At 39.4% G+C, this 18,530-nt stretch overlaps 1 long non-coding RNA gene across 1 annotated transcript in view; it reads left to right on the plus strand.

The window, feature by feature from the left end:
- The window catches only part of LOC129619785 (uncharacterized), a 43,396-nt gene extending 31,690 nt beyond the window's left edge, over window positions 1–11,706 (plus strand). Inside the window, exons 6-10 of the long non-coding RNA XR_008698107.1 lie at window positions 575–674; window positions 2,319–2,390; window positions 3,058–3,832; window positions 10,070–10,298; window positions 10,420–11,706. This is a non-coding gene — a long non-coding RNA (uncharacterized LOC129619785). The remainder of the gene's footprint in view (window positions 1–574; window positions 675–2,318; window positions 2,391–3,057; window positions 3,833–10,069; window positions 10,299–10,419) is intronic.
- The last annotated feature ends 6,824 nt before the right edge of the window (window positions 11,707–18,530 follow it).

Consider the following 18,530-nt stretch of genomic DNA (forward strand, 5'->3'; position numbering starts at 1 on the left):
GATATGCTATATAGCACTCTGAAAAAATAGGATGCCTACATATTTAGTTTAAGGGAGAATGGTAAGTTGGATTTTTACGTGTGTAACATATTATGAAAAAATGTGAAGAAAGGAGAATTTCATTGATGTTGAAATTTATGGTTTTTTTTTCGCTCCCACAAGCAATTACCATTTTAGCAGAAACTGGAGAAAACTAAACATTTATTTATATCATTTAAGTGTTCCATTTTGTCTTGTCATCATCTTTTGGTTGAATACAACTGAGTTTTTAATTGAGAAAGTCTTAACAATCTAACTGCAGGGATTAAACACACACAGATACATGTGCTGTCATTCCATAGTGTAGTTGTTTAAGGATTCTGGAATCACGGTGCCTTGCTCAAGCTCTGTCCTGATCCTTCCTACCTGGGAGACTTTGGGCAACTAACTCAAACTCGCTGAAGACTCACTTCCTACCTTAGAATTATATGACAATCAAGTAAGATTATGAATTTAAAGCGAAAGTATACTTCTTGAAACACTGCACTGATTTGTGCACGCATACATTCAACTAATACTTACCTGTTATGTGCAGGCCTCGAACCCAGCCCCAGAGAGACAGCAGTGAACAAAACAGCAACCCCAGCCCCAGGGAGTTTACCTTCTCTGAAGGGAGACAGGAAATAACAGATAAGGTAAGTGCTACTGAAAAAAATCAATGGAGAGAGAGGAGAGAATGTCAGGGGCACAATTTTAAGTACATTGACTAGGGAAGACTATGCTAAGAAAGAATGGCTTTCCTAAGTATTAGTTGTTATTATTATCATAATCTATTATTCTACATTCACTTACCCCATTTGCAAGTCTTTGTGAGTAGATGGACGAATTTGACACGGTTGGTGGCAAACAGAAGATAATCAGACACACACCGTCACCACAACCACGCTCATCCCACTTCTCTGCAAATAATTTAATGTCCTAGAATTGTTCTCTGGCCCCCCTGTGATTAAACACCTGTTTTACGTGCAATTTTATAATACATCTGGTGTCAAAGTTATAATAATGTTATGATATAAACTTGATATGATATATGATATGAACTTGTCAAAATAAATGTATAGAGTAGATCTGTCTCTTTAAAAAAAAAAAAATGCTCTCTGCCATGTGGCCTGTCCATTTTGATTTTCCTCAACTTGGCAAAGTCACTTGCTCCGAGTCTAAGCCTCTCTTTGAAGCAGTTGTCGCATCTGGAGCAAACAGGCCCCAGCATCTGGGGTCAAAACATAGGGAATAGGTGTTTTATTAATTTGCAGAAAAAAACAGAATCCTTATCCAGATCCCTTTTATTATGATGATCCCACTTAGCTTTTCCCTTTCGTTTCTCACTTTCTTATACTTTTCTTTCTACCTTTTCCCTTCTTCACTACCTTTCTTCTCTCAGAGTCCTGCTTTTCATCCTCTTTTCTTTCCTATTTTAGCCCTCTTCTCACTGTGAACCATTTAAAGTCTAGAGAGCAGTTTGCCGTGGAGTGAGAACATCTTAGACTCTAATGCAGGACCAGAATCCCCCCAGTTCCCAGGCCTCCGTTACCCTGGGCAGTTTGAGTCATCTGCAGGCTTTGCCCAAATCTCTCATAACAGGGAAGGAGAAATGGCACCATGCACCAGCTGTGTGGTCCCAGGGAACTCAACCTCTGCAAGTCTCAGTTTCTTCAACTAACAACTATACTTTCTGGTTAAAGCTTGTTTTATAAGTTAGAAATAATATTTGAAAAGTACTTGGTCCCTCGGCATTGCAATGCAACTGCTGAGTGACCTACATGAATGAAGTTTTGAAGGATTGTGGTCTGCTCATTTCAATTCCAGTAAGTATATGAAGAACATTTTTAAGGGCCTGGCGTAGTCTAGGCACTAAATAATAAGAATTTTTATTACCTTACTTGGCACCATCCTCAATAGTTTTCTCTTTGAGCCTGATCCTTCCTTTCTGTTCTTTCTGGTATGTCTGTTCTTCTCTAAGATGGGCTTTATTTTTCTCAGTTTCTTTGCATGTTCATGAACCACAGGTCCTTTGTTTCCAAGTCTAAAGACCCGGGCTTAGGCCTGGGCACGTGTCAGCCGAGCATTGTCTTTCATAGTGAGGCGTTGGCAGTGCCAGGGCAGGAACGGGGGGGTCCTTGACTGCGGGAGTGGGGCCCTTCCCTCACTGCACCATATGGCCTCAGAGAACCACATTTGATTTTCATTTAATTGAAATTCTTGTAGTAAACCACAACAATAGCGTTAGCAGTAACCAGCTCTTTTAATTGTCAGAATAATTCTTGTCTGTTTTTGTGCAGATGTTGTCTTGCGCCCAGGGCAGCTGTGAGTGTGTGAACGCCTCATCAGCGATTGCGGACACTGCCCAAATGGTGATCAGCACAGAAACCTTATAAAATTACCAACAGACTACCACTTCTGTCTGCCAGCACTTTCAATGCCAGCCAGCCTTGGGGCTTGTTTTGTTTTGCTTGTTTTTTTGTTTTTTTCTATTGGAGTAGGTTGTGATTTAGAATGAGTGTTTGTGGACCGTAAATGAAAATATAGGCTCACACCCAATTAACTAGCTTTGACGAATCAGAAGGGACATACATGGTTTATTTGCAAGAATGAGCAACAACCTAAAAAACTAGGAATTTTTTTCTCCCTTCCTTTCCCTTAATAACCTAGGACAAATGTAATAATACTCTGTCTTTCCCCCTCTGTCTTCATATGTTATATGTTGTGAGGAATACCAAAGAAGTGAGTTATATTTCCTGTCCTTCAAGGGCAAATATAAGAAGGTTGAATCATAATGACTGGTTTGAATCATTTACCAGGATATAAAAATATTAAGCTGAAAGTATCTATTTACATGTGATTCTATCTCTTTTGATGTCCAACGGATGTGAGTGACATAACATCTCAGTAAGATGCAATTCCCCCAGTACAGAAGTGAACGTCTTTGTCTTATTCTTGCTTGGGTTACATATTCATCCAATTTCCCCCAATGCCTCCTGCAACTCTCCCTCAATGACTTCTCTTATCTGTACTTTACAGGATCTCCAAAGACTCTGCTTCTGTGAGGCCACCTTAAGCTATGATCCCATAAAATTAAAATGATGAGATGGAAAACCACAGAAAGCACCACACACCTGGTAGCTGAGCGGAGCTTTGTGTTGCCAAAGGGGCCCAGGCCTGGGCTTCTGCCATGTGATTCCCTGCCCATCTTTTATCCAGAGGGGACTGCTAATTTTTAAAAATAGGTTTAATACAGTCGTACACTCTAATGTACTCTGTACTATCTTCTTCCTGTGGGTGCACTTTTCAACTGTTACAAGAAATTCGGTCCCTTGTGAAGCATGAGTTTGTAAAGATTTAGATCAGTTTTGTTGTCTCTGTTAACTTTAACCAAGTGGTGTATCCTGATATATTATATGAATTTAGAGTTAGTAGATCTCATTTCTGGAGAAGGAAATGGCAACCCACTCCAGTGTTCTTGCCTGGAGAATCCCAGGGACGGGGGAGCCTGGTGGGCTGCCAACTATGGGGTCGCACAGAGTCGGACACGACTGAATCGACTTAGCAGCAGCAGCAGCAGCAGCAGATCTCATTTCATTTCAACACTCTATAGAGTTTGGAAAGTGTCCCAGAAGCCAGTAAGAAACCAAGCTTCTGCAGAACTGTGGGCAGGTGCTTTCACCTCTGTTTTCTCATCTGTCACCAGGGCATTACTATGGCCATACAAGTCTGTATACAAATGTCATACAATTTCAAGGAGACTGTTCACATCATAACGGAACAACAAAGCGGTCTGTCTGTAACAGGAAGATAGGTGAGCAAATTAAATCATCTTTCAATCCCTTTGAGCTAAAATTTAATCATTATGACAAGGTGGTATTCCAACTTTTCTCTAGATTTTCTTCACATTTACTTTTTAAAATATCGTTTTTTTTTTAACCAATGCTTTCAAACATATGTTCTGGACTAAATTTGGTTTAGAAAATAGTTTTAAGTTTTGTACTATTTTCTGTAAAAGAATAAAATAGTAAATATTAAAAATTTTAACATTTTAAAACTTTACAGATTCCCCAAAACCCAAAAATACGTAGTAAAAATAGCTTGCCACGGAGGTCTTCTACACAACGATTTAAACTGAGATTGCTAACAAATTAAATGGATTATTAGGTGTTTAACACTGTTGCTTTCCACTGTAATTTGAATGGAATATAGCTGGGCCTTAAACATCACGATAGACACCGCTCTAAAGCAAACCTACCTATCTTTATCATTGGTCTTGGAATCTAATCAAGGGAGCTTAGATACTGAATTGCTGATAGAACTCCCTTGATGAACTGATTCTCCCTGTTCAGTTCAGTTCAGTCGCTCAGTTGTGTCCGACTCTTGGTGACCCCATGAATCGCAGCACGCCAGGCCTCCCTGTCCATCACCGACTCCCGGAGTTCACTCAGACTCACGTCCATCGAGTCAGTGATGCCATCCAGCCATCTCATCCTCTGTCGTCCCCTTCTCCTCCTGCCCTCAATCCCTCCCAGCATCAGAGTCTTTTCCAATGAGTCAACTCTTTGCATGAGGTGGCCAAAGTACTGGAGTTTCAGCTTTAGCATCATTCCTTCCAAAGAAATCCCAGGGCTGATCTCCTTTAGAATGGACTGGTTGGATCTCCTTGCAGTCCAAGGGACTCTCAAGAGTCTTCTCCAACACCACACTTCAAAAGCATCAATTCTTCAGTGCTCAGCTTTCTTCACAGTCCAACTCTCACATCCATACATGACCACAGGAAAAACTACAGCCTTGACTAGATGGACCTTTGTTGGCAAAGTAATGCTATCTAGGTTGGTCATAACTTTCCTTCCAAGGAGTAAGCGTCTTTTAATTTCATGACTGCAGTCACCATCTGCAGTGATTTTGGAGCCCAGAAAAATAAAGTCTGACACTGTTTCCACTGTTTCCCCATCTATTTCCCATGAAGTGCTGGGACTGGATGCCATGATCTTCGTTTTCTGAATGTTGAGCTTTAAGACAACTTTTTCACTCTCCACTTGCACTTCCATCAAGAGGCTTTTGAGTTCCTCTTCACTTTCTGCCATAAGGGTGGTGTCATCTGCATATCTGAGGTTATTGATATTTCTCCCGGCAATCTTGATTCCAGCTTCTGTTTCTTCCAGCCCAGCGTTTCTCATGATGTACTCTGCATATAAGTTAAATAAGCAGGGTGACAATATACAGCCTTGACGTACTCCTTTTCCTATTTGGAACCAGTCTGTTGTTCCATGTCCAGTTCTAACTGTTGCTTCCTGACCTGCATACAAATTTCTCAAGAGGCAGATCAGGTGGTCTGGTATTCCCATCTCTTTCAGAATTTTCCACAGTTGATTGTGATCCACACAGTCAAAGTCTTTGGCATAGTCAATAAAGCAGAAATAGATGTTTTTCTGGAACTCTCTTGCTTTTTCCATGATCCAGCAGATGTTGGCAATCCGATCTCTGGTTCCTCTGCCTTTTCTAAAACCAGCTTGAACATCAGGAAGTTCATGGTTCACGTATTGCTGAAGCCTGGCTTGGAGAATTTGGAGCATTACTTTACTAGAGTGTGAGATGAATGCAATTGTGCGGTAGTTTGAGCATTCTTTGGCATTGCCTTTCTTTGGGATTGGGATGAAAACTGACCTTTTCCAGTCCTGTGGCCACTGCTGAGTTTTCCAAATTTGCTGGCATATTGAGTGCAGCACTTTCACAGCATCATCTTTCAGGATTTGGAATAGCTCAACTGGAATTCCATCACCTCCACTAGCTTTGTTCGTAGTGATGCTTTCTAAGGCCCACTTGACTTCACATTCCAGGATGTCTGGCTCTAGGTCAGTGATCACACCATCGTGATTATCTGGGTTGTAAAGATCTTTTTTGTACAGTTCTTCTGTGTATTCTTGCCATCTCTTCTTAATATCTTCTGCTTCTATTAGGTCCATACCATTTCTGTCCTTTATCGAGCCCATCTTTGCATGAAATGTTCCCTTGCTGCTGCTGTTGTTAAGTCACTTCAGTCGTGTCCGACTCTGTGTGGCCCCATAGATGGCAGCCCACCAGGCTCCCCCATCCCTGGGATTCTCCAGGCAAGAACACTGGAGTGGGTTGCCATATCTTTCTCCAGTGCATGAAAGTGAAAAGTCAAAGTGAAGTCGCTCAGTCGTGTCCAACCCTCAGCGACCCCATGAACTGCAGCCTACCAGGCTCCTCCGTCCATGGGATTTTCCAGGCAGGAGTACTGGAGTGGGGTGCCATTGCCTTCCTTGACATCTCTAATTTTCTTGAAGAGATCTCTAGTCTTTCCCATTCTGTTGTTTTCCTCTATTTCTTTGCATTGATTGCTGAACAAGGCTTTCTTATCTCTTCTTGCTATTCTTTGGAACTCTGCATTCAGATGCTTATATCTTTCCTTTTCTCCTTTGCTTTTCACTTCTCTTCTTTTCACAGCTATTTGTAAGGCCTCCCCAGACAGCCATTTTGCTTTTTTTGCATTTCTTTTCCATGGGGATGGTCTTGATCCCTGTCTCCTGTACAATGTCACGAACCTCAGTCCATAGTTCATCAGGCACTCTATCTATCAGATAGATCTAGGCCCTTAAATCTATTTCTCACTTCCACTGTATAATCATAAGGGATTTGATTTAGGTCATACCTGAATGGTCTAGTGGTTTCCCCCACTCTCTTCAATTTAAGTCTGAATTTGGCAATAAGGAGTTAATGGTCTGAGCCACAGTCAGCTCCTGGTCTTGTTTTTGCTGACTGTATAGAGCTTCTCCATCTTTGGCTGCAAAGAATATAATCAATTTGATTTCAGTGTTAAGCAGCCCTAATAGTGTCAGAATCCAGTTCCTTTCCTATTGATAGTAATATGTTTATGTCAAATTGCTACAGTCCATATCCAATTAGAAGGACACAGAGAAGCTTCAAAGTTTATTCATACCTTGTTAAATGACATCAGGTAGCTTTGCTTTGTAATTTCCAATTCAGCAAGATCTTACAGTTCAATGTGCAGGAAGTCTACAAACTTGAAGCCTAGCCTTTCCTGCTATAAATTAAGCCGTTTCCTTATTGGTATAAGCAAAATACTTAATGATGACTCTCCTCTTTCACTATCCTTTCACAGCATTCAAGACTCTTTGGTCTTATTTTTTTCACCTCTAGAAAAGGATATTTAAAAAAAAAAAAAACTTTCACCATTTTAAGGACTCGCCTGGAAATCAAATCTAACTTAAAAACTGAGTGGAGAATTCCCCATGATATCTCAGTGCTTGCTCTGTACCAGGCACTGTTTGTAATATTGTACTATTACATATGTTATTACCTCATTTAATCCTCAAAACAACCCTAAGAGGTAATTCCATTATTGTTATTTTATAGGTGAAAAACCTGAAGAGGCTAAGTAGGTTACCCAAGGTCACATCATTAGAATTCAGCAGAGCAGAACCTTGCTCTTAACCACTGGTCGCCACTCCCCATCCCCGCTTTGAGCTTACTTATTTGGTAGCCAAATTTCTAAACACTGACGATGCATGTAACTTATTGCCTTTGGAACACTTCTGGTAAGCAATGTTATTACAGGTTTATTATAGTGTTATTACAAGCTTGCTAACAGTACACACTCATCAACAGTGAAAAAAAATGACCTCTAAGCGTGCCTAGCCTGGCGCTGGCTCCTCCCAGACTGCTCCCACCTGTTTTGTTTTGTTTTTTTTTTTTTGATTGTCTGTTTTGCAGATGGTGCCTTTGATATTCCTTTTTCGTGTTGAATACATTAAATTTCACTTTCACTCTGAGATATTGTCCGTGCAGCATTTTTAAGGGAACTAAAATATAGAGATTGCATAGAAAACAGACTAGAATTGGTAGTCGAAAAGTAAAAAAGAAAGTCAATAAAATTACAATATAAACAAAATATAGTACTCTGAATTTTTCATAAGATAGGCTAAAAAACTTCCTCAGAAACAATTTTCTATACGTCATTCTTATTCAACCATTACATGGGACAAATGTATATTTTCAGATAATTGGGGCGAAGCTAATGACTTCAAAATGATAAAAGCCTAAACAAACGGGAGCCATAGTCTATTTTCATTAAGTCTAACTGTTAGTGTTTAAACTGCCCAGGAGTGTCTTTGCCCTTTGAATTGAAAGTCACTGCACACCAGTGGCCTCTTTGTGTCACTGGTGAGCTTTCCTAGGCCCCATTCTTCAACGTGTTTCCACTTAAGTGCCACAGACATTCTTGCAAAGGCCACTGGAGATCATGGCTTTTATCACAGACAATCTTTTCCCAAGACATATAGTATTCAGGATGAAAAGAACTCTCCTGGCTAATTTATGTTGCTTAGAAAGCTGAAACAGATAAAGGAATCGCCTCTAAAAATCACCACCACACTGTGATATAATCAGGAACTGGGTGAACTCAACAATAGAAGGAAGTTGAATAGGCTGACCTTTCCCAACTTGTTTTTAAACTGACATGTGAGTGGAAGTTACTGGTGTGGTTTAGTTGCAGCTTCTGTTTTCCTAAGAAATTTGGAATTTGATCAGGGAAGTAGCCTTGTTCTTTAGATATAGAACAAGAAAGAATACACCCATCTTTCTGGGGTGTGGGGAGAGTAGTGGGTATTATTGTAGCTGGGATCCATTTCCCCAAAAGATACAAATAAAATTACCAACCAGTAACTTAAACAAGAAGTACTATTTATCTCTTACTACTGACCAGCATAGTTCTACACATTGGTAGAGCGTGAGGGGAGCAAGGTTTCAAAAGGAGTATCAGAGTACACTGAGTTAATAAAGGGTCTCTTCTCTCAAGAAGTTTTTACAGTTTAACTCAAAATTTTGCATTTTAAACATGTTTGAAAGTGCTTAACTTTCTTCCATCATCATTTGTCAACTTTAAAAGTTATATCTGTAGTGTCTACATAAATTATGATTCCCAGGTTTTCTAACATGGTGCCAGAATACTGTGTAGGTAGTATATTATGCTGTCTTTTCATGTAAATATACTAACAAGTTGCCAAAAAGTAGGAGCTGTTGTTAAACCATGTGTTTAGAGTTGAATATAAAAAATACAGTCATTTGACCCATGCCTGAATGTTATGAGTGGATTTACCCAATTTACGCTTATCAGTCAAATAAAACCTCGGCAATACATTTCTAATAACCCACACTAGAAGCCGAACCCCAGTCAGTCATTCCTTGGATTGTACCTGCACCCAGAATCATCCTGTGTTTGAAATCTTTGACTTCAAACCAAGAATCAAGTTGTCTTCTCCTTGTCTAACTTCCCTGCCCTTATTCCCATTCTGGGTCCTCTCCATCTGCTCATTTCTCATTGTCTCCCATTTCTACTGAATTCCTGTCTAGGATTGCAGGGCCCATCACTTTTATACCTCTCATACTAGGGTCCTTCCACATTCTTTTAACTTTCTCCCATACCTGTCCTGTCCATTGTCAACTGTGGATCAGTTCATTATTTGTTTTCTCTGTATCTGAGTCAGTGGAGAAAAATCTCATTGCTGTTGATGGCAGGATTGCAAGCGCAGATATTTTTTGACCTGGCTCATCTTCTTGTTCTTGCTTCTCTTACTCATTTCCTATAGAAATGCTGCCAAACTTTTTCATTCTCTCTAAGCCTTCCCTCTTACCCTGAAAAACTCATATTCAAGGGATGACCTTGCCTCCTCTTTCACATAAAAAACAGAAACCATTAGGATTGACCCATCTCGATTTCTTCTCACTATAATTTACCAATATTTTCAGGCCTCTTTTCACCCTTCAAGCCCTAGCATAAAAGCTACTTTGAATCATTCTCTCTCAGTACAAATTGTCAGTTCTGTTTCCTGAGCTCCAATAATGTTATGAATATAAATCCTATGAAAATAATGGATTTTTAGGAATATATCTTAAATTTCCTGCTGTCTGTTAAATATACTTAATGAGATAACAATTCATATTTTAAGGCAAGACAGGAAAAGTTTAAACATCTGGCCCTTTGGACCTCCTTCCTCCCTTCTAGGATGCATCATCTCAGTCACTCAGTAGTGTCTGACTCTTTGTGACCCCATGGACTGTATCCAGCCAGGCTCCTCTGTCCATGGGATTCTTCAGGCAAGAATACTGGACTGGGTTGCCATCGGGCATCTGTATTAATGCATAACCTGGATCTGTCCAATGACAGAGATGCTTGCTCAACCATGAAGATCAAATTTTCTCCTCCTGGTGCCAGCCCTGCCACTCCTTAAAAGGTGACCTTCTTTTCTCAATCCTGTAAAGGGTCATAATGACCTACTACTTGCCTTGTGTATGCACATGCATGCATGTATGCTAAGTCACTTCAGTCGTGTCCGACTCTTTGCCACCCTATAGATTGCAGCCCACCAGGCTCCTCTGTCCATGGGATTCTCCAGGCAAGAATACTGGAATGGTTGCCATGCCCTCCTCCAGGAGATATTCCTGACCCAGGGATCAGACCTACGTCTCATATCTCCTGCATTGGCAGGTGGGTTCTTTACCACTAGTGCCACCTGAGATGCCCATGCATGTAGATACTTTTGATGAATTTTATGTACAATGCCAAAATATTATTTTGCTTAAAGATAGCAACTGCTAGAGAACAGACTAGGTCAGATGACCTGGGGAGATATTAGGCCTTACCTAACAGAAGTTCTTAGCTTAACCTATTACTTATATCCTTATTAATGTTACTTGCTATATTACTTATATTCTGCTTATTTATGAAATTATTGTTTCTTGTACTACCAGATGTGTGACTGAGCTGCTGATAAAATTAATGATGATTAGATGACTTGAAATGATGGGCCAAATGTGTAGTTTTATGAGATCAATGGCTGTGTTAAAAACTTGAGATATGGGAAGAAGCAACAAAAGAGAAACGTTTCCTGAACCATAACAGACATAATAAGTTAAGACAAATAGTCCAAAGGCTTTTGGCTACTGTTAACAAGACCTAGTTCAGTAATAGCACATTACCTGTCAGTGAACCCCTCAGCTGACCTGGGAATGAGCAACGTGGAACACGTTGGTCATGAAATGCCTCCCAAATCCTCATTTAAGTTAAGGCTGAAAAGGCGACATTATAAGAATTTTGCCCACTATCAAATTCTATAAGAATCAAGTCATTATCCACTGCAGATGCTGACCTACAATACACCCTGAAATGAATTCAGGGTGAAGATCTGAGCACTTCATGCTCTGGGAAATCTGACAGAACCGGCCCTCAGATAGTCAGAGGTTTTCAGGAGAAAACTTTGTGAACTCAGTGTCTTGCATCTTCCTGTATGTAGAAAAGCTCTAAAGTCATTAACTAAGATACCTATTCCTCACAAGGAGCAAGATGTGTGATTGATTACGTGCATGTGCCCCTTCTCTAAAATCACGAACATACTGGCCTCTCCCCTTACCTTTTTGGAATAGTCCTTTGAGTTATCAGAAAGACTGTTTCCTGGGTTATAATCCTCAGGCTGGCTTAAATAAAATTTTCCATTTCTTTCCGAATTGACTATTGATTGTTTCATCACGTATCTTTAGGAAATGTAGCCTGTAATAATTACTATGTTATCATTTTTATAGTTTAACATTTTAAAATAAATAATACCTTCATATTATGAAACATTCAAAAGGCAAAAAGAGAAATCACTGAACATTCTTCCTCTGGGTCTAGCTACCCAGTTTCTTGTGTATTCTCTAAAGATGCTCCTGGGTGCATGTAAACAATTAAGTATTCTCCTCATCCACACTTTTTGTATTGACAGTACTATCATATTATATACACAGTTATATACCCATTAATTAACAGTGCATACCGGAAATTATTCCAGATCAGTATATAAAGTATTACTTTTTCTCTTTTTGGTAGATTAAAGATGGCCACAAGTTCTTTGCCATACTTTTACTTAAGAGAAAAAGTCTATTTCCCTTGCTTTGAATCTGGCCTGGCCTTATCACTCATTTTGTCAATAGAATGAGTTAGAAGTGATAATTTCTAAGGCTGACCCTTAAAGAGAGCTACAGCTTTATGCTCTGGCCACACTCCCTCTTGGAAGCAAGCCATCTTGCTGGAAGAAGCCCAAGCCATAAGGAGAGGACACATGGAGAAGAGCTAATGCTAATACACTATGATCAACAGTCTCAGCTTACTTTCAGTCCAACAACCAGCACCAACTGCCAGCCATCTGAATGAGCCATTTTGGACAATACAGCCTCATTGAGTCTCCAGATGACTGCAACCCCAGCTCATATCACATAGAACAGAACTTCCCCAACTAAGCATAGTCACCCGTCGAATTTTGAGAAGAAATCAATAATTATTATTGTTTTAAGCCACTATGTTTTAGGGTGGTTTGTGAATAGCAATAAATAACCCCAAAGCCAAGTATTCCATCATATATATACACCCCCACTTTACTCAACTTTTATTGATGGACATTCAGGTTGTTTCTACTCTTGTTACCTTTTTGCTACTACAAACAATGCTGCAATTAATAATATTGTATATGTGTCATTTTACATGTATGGATATAATTGTGGGATGAATTTCTAGAAGTAGAATTTCTGGATACAAGGAAGTATGTGTCTATAGTTTTGATGGATATTATAAATTGTTATCAGATTTTGCTGACTTACACTTCTATCAAAAATGTAATAGTAAAGAAACTTTGTATTCTGTTACAAGTTAATCACTAAGGGGATGCTGCCTTTAAGCTCAAATTATACATACATGATGGCCCTTCTTTGGGAAACCTGCCCCTCTGATAATGAACATTAAGCTAAAATGCCTTTGTGTAGCTCACAACAAATATCCTGACCAGGCTCACCTGGAACTGGCTGTCATAAAGATGAAACTAGCATATCCCCTCCAGAGTCTGACTAGAACTAGGACTTTGCCTACTCCCTTTGGCTCAGATGGTAAAGAATCTGCCTACAGTGTGGGAGACCCAGGATTGATCCTTGGGTTGGGAAGATCCCCTGGAGAAGGGAAAGGCAAACCACTCCAGTATTCTTGCCTGGAGAATTCTGTGGACAGAGCAGACTGGTGGGCTACAGTCCATGGGGTGGCAAACAGTTGGACATGACTGAGCAACTAAAACTTTTACTTTTAGTATAAAAGAAGCCTGAACCCTAACTCTGGGAAGAAAGTTCTTTGGAATTCTCATCTACCATCTTCTCAGTCTGCTGGCTTCTAAATAAAGTCGTTATTCCTTGCTCCAGCAACCTGTCTCTCGATTGATTAGCCTGTCATGCAGCAAGTAGTACAAGCTTGGACTCAGTAGCAATAATACTTGAAAATTCTCCCATAACTCTTAATAACACTGTGTTATCAGATTTTTTGATTTTTGCTAATCTAATAGATAGGAAATGGTATCATTTTAATTTGTAGTTCTAAGTGAAGTTGAATATATTTTAATATATTTCAGAGCCATTATATTTTCTGTTAAGTGAAAGGTCCATGTCCTTTGCTCAGATTATATTAGGATTTTTTTTAATTTATAAAAACTTTTCAGGGAATTTAATCCTTTATTTATAATATAAGCTGTAAATATTTTCTCCCCAATTTGTCCTCTTTCTTTTGACTTTGCTTAGAGTACCTCTTGCTATGTATAGCTTTTTGTTTTTATGGGTCAAATCATCAGAATGGGGTCTTTCCCATTCTAAGAGTTTGAAATTTTACCTTGGATTCCTCTTCATATTTTCGTTTTAATTGTTTATTTCATTTAAATCTTCTCGAAAGCAGGAATCTAAATTTGTTTTCCAGTTGGCTTTCTGTTGTATTTCCTAATCTATTTACAAGTCTTCCTTATAGCTCTTGATCTCCTCAAGGGCGGGAACCTTGACTCTTTATGGACATGTCCTAAATGCCTAGCACAATGGCTCATCTATAAGAGACTCTTGGTAAGTACTGATAACCATATGAAAGAAATTTTCATCCAGCCCTAGTTCCACAGATAAAACCACTCTTTTTGACATTATCTGGGCAGAGTTTGTTGAGAGAGAACAAATATGCTACTTAAAAAAAAATTATTTTAAACAATGCATTTTTTTAAAAGAATTTATTGAATTTGTTACAATATTGCTCTGTTGTTTATGGCCCTGAGGCATGTGGCATCTTAGCTCCCCAACCAAGGATTGTGCCTGCACACCCTGCATTGGAAAGTCGAGTCTTAACCACTGGACTGCCAAGTTTGTACCTGGATGCTATGTTTTGAACAAGCACATTGGAAACTCTAGGACTCAAGTCTCAGTGATGTAGGAATACTTCAGTCTCATTTTTATCTGGATATACAGTGTTGCTCCATGTCCTTTGTGATAGGTTCCAGGACCACTGAAGATACCAAAATCCCTCAGATCCTTAAGTCCCTTATATAAAGTGGCACAATATTGGCCTATAACTTACTCACATCCTCCCATATACTTATCTCTATGTTACTTATGTAATGTAAACACTACGTAAATAGTTGACCATAAGGCCAATTCGAGTTTTGCTTTTTGTAACTTCCTGGAATTTTTTTCTGAGTATTTTCTCTCTGTGGTTGGTTGAATCTGAGGATATGAAACCCACAGATACAGGAGGGCTGACTGTATTTCCTATCTATTAGGTATAACTGCTCTTTCTCTTAATGCTGATTATTAACACAATGCCTCAAATGCCAAAGTCTTATTACCTTGCACACAGACCTCTTTTTTAAAAAAATATTTATTTAAATGTATATCTTTGTGGCAGCACTAGGTCTTCATGGCTTTGCACGGGTTATCTCTAGTTGTGGCGAGCAGGGGCTACTCTCTAGTTGTGGTGCATGGGCTGCTCACTGCCGAGGCTTCTTTTGTTGCAGAGCACAGGCTCTAGGTACATGGGCTTCAGTAGTTGTGGTTCATAGGCTGTAAAGCAAGGGCTCAGTAATTGTGGTGCACGGGCTTAGTTGCTTGGTAGCGTGTGGGAGCTTCCCAGATCATGTATTGAACCTGTGTCCCATGAATTGGCAGGTGGATTCTTATCCACTGTACCACCAGGGAAGTCCAGATACAGACCTCTAATAGAAGTCTGGAAATCACCTTCAAATTTACCTAATTATCAAAACTTTTTACTACCTGGTCTCCACTCTAGACTTCCAAGTGATTAACATTTTTAATGGTTCCTTGTAATTGCTCTGATATGATAATATATGCAAGCACATGTGCATTCAAAAATATTCTTTCTTCTTTCTTTTCATTCCTATGTGTTTTGGTCAGAAGAGGAAATGTTTTAGGAATGAAGATATAATGAGAAATTTGAGAAACCACTGATATCATTGTGATGAGCTGTGGTTGAGGGGAACCCAAAAGGATGACAAGAGTAGTTCTTTCTTTCCAAGTATGGCCAAATAATGATGAATGCATTTACTTAATTCCCCTTAAATGAATCAAGTACCTCTCTTCCATGGGTAAACTGTGTTATATACTGTCTTTTCCTTGTGTTTCTCAAAAGACTACAATAAAAACATTCTCCTTAGAGGTTTACTTTATTATTATTATTATTATTGCTGCTTTTTGTGTTAGTTGTACATACTTCACATAGTGGTTGAACATGTAAGAAAGATATATCTTTATCTTTGATGACTTGATGACATGGCTATCCCTATAACAGACTGTATTTATTCAGAAGGGCTTCCCAGGTGGCTCAGTGATAAAGAATCTGCCTGCAATGCAGGAGACTCCTTGAGTGCAGGAGACATGGATTCCATCCTTGGGTCTGGAAAATCAACCTGGAGAAGGAAATGACAACCCAGTGAAGTTTTCTTGCTTGAGAAATCCCATGGACAGAGGAGCCTGGGCGGTGGGCTGCAGTCCACGGGGTCCTGAAGAGTCAGACATGATTTAGTGACTAAACAACAATAATTTATTCAGAAACTATGAAGTTGTCTATTTGAAATTATTTCCAGTAAAGTTTGTTAAAATACAACAGATCCGTTTGTCAAGCTGCAATACTCCCCACCCCTCACCCTCCACCTCTGTCTCAGCCAAGTGAAAAAAAAAGTGGAATTCTTATGAAGTTTAGTAGATTCCCAATAGGGTAATGCCCTAGGAAAATAACAAATGTTAGGCTGCAAAAATAATTGTGGTTTTGGTGAACTTTGACGTTTGATATTGGAATACATTCTTAAATATATTTTAATGTGCATTTCTCTATTTTTTTTTTTTTTGCTAATGACATTACTTGCTGTGTATTTTATGTTTATTTTAGTCTAGGGAAATAATATTAGACAAAAAGCAAATTCAAGCAGTTTTCTTATTTGAGTTCAAAATGGGTCATAAAGCAGCAGAGACAACTCACAACATCAACAACACATTTGGCCCAGGAACTGCTAATGAGTGTACAATGCAGTGATGGTTTAAGAAGTTTTGCAAAGGAGATGAGAGCCTTGAAGATGAGAAGCATAGTAACTGATCACAGGAAGCTGACAACGATCAACTGAGAGGATCATTGAAGCTGATCCTCTTAGAACTACATGAGAAATTGCCGAAGAACTCAACCTCAACTATTCTATGGTTATTCAGCATTTGAAGCAAATTGGAAAGGTGAAAAAGCTCGATAAGTGGGCGCATCATGAGCTGACAAAAATTTAAAAAATCATCATTTTGAAGTGTCATTTTCTCTTATTCTACGCAATAGCAACAAACCATTTCTTGATTGTTTTATGACATACAATGAAAAGTGGATTTTATATTCAACCAGCAACAACCAGCTCAGTGGTTAGACAGAGAAGAAGCCTCAAAGCACTTCCCAAAACCAAACTTGCACCAAAAAATGTTCTACCACTTCTTCAAGGATCTCAACAATTTTTTGCAAGGAAAATGTTTCCACAACCAGCAGGAGGCAGAAAATGTATAGAGTTTGTCGAATCCCGAAGTACAGATTTTTACACTACAAGAATAAACCAACCCATTTCTCATGGGCAAAAAAAGTGTTGATTATAATGGTTCCTATTTTGATTAATAAAGACAGGTTTGAGCCTAGTTATAATGATTTAAAATTCACATTCTGAAATCACAATTACATTGGTACCAACCTAATAGAATCTGATATATCTATTTCAGATGGTTTTACCGAATTATTTCCTGCTGATTTTGGAATCTTGATCATTGATGTGGTTAATATATCAATAAAAGTGGGGAAAATGTTAGTCACTCAGTTGTGTCTGACTCTGTGACCCCATGGACTGTAGCCCACCAGGCTTCTCTGTCTGTGGAATTCTCCAGGCAAGAATACTGGAGTGGACTGACATTCCCTCCTCCAGAGGATCGTCCCCACCCAGGGACTGAACCTGGGTTATAACTAATTAAATGTGGCTAATTATATCATTAATTAGTGTGGCTAAAATATATCATTAAATGGTATAATTTTCTATAATATACAATAATGGTGCTTACTATATGACTTTTGTGTTTATATCCATTTATAATATATCAAGGCATAACTCCAGGTTCTTTGAAGGAGACTGCTTAATAAAGAGCAGTGAAAACTGAGGAGTTGATGGAAATTCTGACATTACTTCCACCTTCTTCCCCTACCACTGCTCTTACCATCCACAAGAAATTGTTCATGACCTCAATTTGGAGTCATCTTTTACTCAGGAATATCACATCTGTAACAGGTATTTAGTGCTTTAAGATGGCTAAAATCGCTTTGACACTCCTCCCACCAAGACTCTGTGTCCATGTCCTTCTTTCCTAGAGTCTGGATACACTCTGTGACTCTTTTAACCAAAACAGAATAGCAGAAGTGAGTTGTGCCAGTTTCTGAGACAAGGCTGTAAAAGACTGGCCGCTTTTACACCCTGTCTCTTGGAGCGTATCTTGGATCTTCACCTCAGGGAGAAGTTAGCTTCTGTGCAAGAAGCCTGACTATACTGACACAGCCATGGGTGAAGAGTACGTGCTAAGTCTGCTGGCCCAGCCATCCCAACCTGGGCACCAAGACCAGTAGTCCAGGAGCCATGTTAGGCCTCCTAATCCCAGCAAACATGCCAAGAAGAAAAATGAAGATCCCAGACATATGGCCTCAGTCGAGCCATCCCAGCAGCTCCCAGCTATTCTAGCAACCCCAGCTGTGGCCACAAACATCATGTATCAGACTCGCAAGCTGTCCCTGCTGTGCTGCTCTAATCCCTGACCCACAGAATCATAGGCCTCATGGATATGGTTTATTATTTATCCATTATATAGCAAAAAAGCTATTGGAAAAGAAAAAATTTAGATTATTGTTGCTATATACCCCTGAGTTTTCACGTGGTTTATGATCTGATAATAGATGAAATGAATATGCATCTTCTATAGTTTATGTTTGGGGTTTCCCTGGTGACTCAGTTGGTAGAGTCTGCCTGCAGCGCGGGAGACCTGGCTTCAATCACTGGGTCGGGAAGATCCCCTGGAGAAGGAAATGGCAACCCACTCCAGCATTCTTGTCTGGAGAATTCCCCAGAGAG

This window comes from Bubalus kerabau, chromosome 9 (genome assembly GCF_029407905.1).
Source record: "Bubalus kerabau isolate K-KA32 ecotype Philippines breed swamp buffalo chromosome 9, PCC_UOA_SB_1v2, whole genome shotgun sequence".
In the NCBI taxonomy this organism is placed as follows: Eukaryota; Metazoa; Chordata; class Mammalia; order Artiodactyla; family Bovidae; genus Bubalus; species Bubalus kerabau.